The sequence below is a fragment of the Odontomachus brunneus genome, unplaced genomic scaffold (genome assembly GCF_010583005.1).
Source record: "Odontomachus brunneus isolate Ranch 3 - 2012 unplaced genomic scaffold, Obru_v1 Obru_scaffold_214, whole genome shotgun sequence".
NCBI classification, from domain to species: Eukaryota; Metazoa; Arthropoda; class Insecta; order Hymenoptera; family Formicidae; genus Odontomachus; species Odontomachus brunneus.
In genome coordinates, this window is record NW_022639664.1 from 361,858 (window position 1) to 364,710 (window position 2,853).

Sequence of the window (2,853 nt, forward strand, 5' to 3'; positions counted from 1 at the left end):
TAGCCGCTGCGAAGAAGGAGCTAAAGGCCATTCCTGAAATCGATTATTACAACTGTTTCGAAGATTGGAAAATCCGTTGGAATAAGTGTATTATATCAGGGGGGGATTACTTTGAAGGGGACGAAATTGATTTGCCAGAATAAATAAAGAATTTTCGAAATAAATGCAATGTCACCTTACTTTTTGGACACAGTAGTATATTGGGGTTACATTGGCCAATGTATATCCATTACATCGCCCATATTGGCAACAAATGGATCGCCAATATGAGGGGCCATGCTTGCACCAATATTGGTTATATATTAAAATGACATTGGTCAATATATTCCAATATATAGCCAATATTGGCTAAAAATATACTGTCAATATTGCATGCCATGATTGCACGAATGTGCAGCCAGCATTGGATAAACAAAAAATATAATAAAAAGCCAATATTGGGCGCCAGGATTGAGCCAATGTATAGCCCACATTAGCAACAAATGGGTCGCCAATAGGGGGAGCCATGTTTGCACCAATATTGGTTATATATTAGAATAATGTAGAATAATGTAATATAGAATTGGTTAATGTATTCCAATATAGAGGGTGCTCCACAACTGGTAGAACACCCGTTAAGGGTAAGTAGGTTCTCTTCCATTTTTGGATCCGACAATTAATGAGATATTAATTAATTAAGCCTGCCAATCCTTTAGCGCCCCGTATGAGCGCTTAGGGTAGTAGGGCGCTGTGGACTCTTCAGAAACCCTGCTACAGGGTGCATTGGCATTGCGCCAATGTACAGGCAATAGTGGATATAAATAAAATTTTATTGAAAATCCAATATTGCCCTGATAGCACAGAAAGTTTCAGATATGTTGCAGGGACGTTTCAATGTCTCAATTGTATATCATAATATTTGTAATGTCGTTTTTGAGACATTGCATGAAAAATACGAAAAATATAATTTTAATTAAAATTTAAGGTAATCATGCATGATAATGGCGACCTCATAGATTTCAATCACTTTGACATATGTTGTCAAGGTCACTTTTTTGAGTAACGTGCAGAAAGTTTTAACCATCGCTCGTTGTTTGTTAAAAAGTTATTAAGAAAAGAATTTGCATAAAATGAATGCAATTTTTGGACACCGTATACACGAAAACATCGAATTTGTAGGCTAGGAAGGTGTCTGCTACACATACACACTGCTCGTCTGCACGCCAGTGTCAGAAACTTTGGACCTCGAGCAGCACGCGAGCAACACGGGAGGCGATACGCACACACACTCACGCGACCGTGTCCGTGAGCGAACGGTGCTTCAGGCGACTTCGGGCGTTAGACAAGCGCGAACGTATCATCTATTGTCTCTTTCTCGCTCGGTCTACAGGCTATGCGCTCACAGCAAGGTTTTCGTTGTATCTCGCGAGTCATATGCCTGTCTCTCTTACTCACTCACTCTATCTCGCTCGCTCGCTCACTTTTCTCGTGGTTTTACTGCTTCATTAAAAATTTATTAATTATATAAAAGTGGATCATACATATAAAACAGCTACACAAATTTGTAAATAGTTTTATTAGGACAATATAATGAAATAATTTGCACGTATACCCAGATAGCACGATAAATTCTTTAAGTGTTCCTAAAGTTTTCTTCTTTCCTGAATTATATTTCCTTAGGAATTCGTGGAAGAATACTATAAGAATGATTTAGGAAATTACATGCACCATGATTGGAGTTCCTCAGAACTTTTTAGAGTATTCATATAGAATTACTTCTGTTATAATCGTTAGTATTATTTTTAGCGTTGCCGAAACGTTTCGTAAGAAACCGCTTCGACAGCGCTACAACATTATTATGATTACGCAAGTGCTACGCTAAGCGTCGCCTTGAAAATATATTATAACATATTGGGGACAGGTCAGCACTAAATGCAACAACTCTACAGTTGTCTAAACACCCCCGCCTATGACCTAATTATAGATTATAAAAGGACCAGAGAAGAACGCCAAACAGGTTATTGCTCCTCCGGTCCTGAGATAGCAACTTACGCGACCATCAATCTGTATTAGTTAATAAGAACTCGGGAAGTTCACACAAAAAGTGCATTAAATTTATTTATTGAACTACATCTCTTCGCCTTTGCATTCTCGACCAACCGATCCCGAACCTACTCAACGTGCCTCTCCACTTGGGGCACAACACTTCAACTCAAAAAGATTTCTTCGGATTTAATAAATTTTATTGTATCCACACGAAAGAAAGATCAGAAACTTTGGCCGGGGGTGCTTGTGTGTATTTGCAGATGTCCACTTTTAATGCCATATGAGATGAAAAACATCGGCTGGGATCGAACTCGGGTCTTCCTTCCACTTGCCAGATAACCGCTCTTTCCACTGAGCTATTTAAAATTTCATGTTTGTGACATCTATATACCTAGTGAAAAATGATTCATCGATTGACTTCGAAATGATATCAAATTGACGTCGGTTTGACGATTTCAACGTCTATTTGATGTTATTTTGACGTCAATCAACAAATCATTTTTCGCTGGGTATATATTGTTCTAACTGAGCTTCAAATGTAAGTAAAGCGCACTTTCAAATATGTAATTCAAATCCAAGAATAAGTGTTTTTCAAATAATGCAATTGAGTTTGTTAGAACTGTATATGGATTTTAGAAACATGAATACAAACTTAAGGATAAAATATACTTCGCATAAATCTATTTATTATTGATACAAATGAAAATTTTATTCATGAAAAATTATTTTAACCAATTCCCTTTCTTTGCTGTATTATATAAAACTATATAATTAATTGCACAAAATATAAATAACTGTGAATAACAATAAATTAATATATGTAAATAT

The 2,853-nt window shown here is 36.5% G+C and overlaps 1 protein-coding gene across 3 annotated transcripts in view; it reads left to right on the top strand.

Moving 5' to 3' along the window:
* Positions 1-2,853, top strand: part of LOC116852314 (short-chain dehydrogenase/reductase family 16C member 6-like) — a 194,878-nt gene that overhangs the window by 190,230 nt on the left and 1,795 nt on the right. The window lies entirely within an intron of this gene.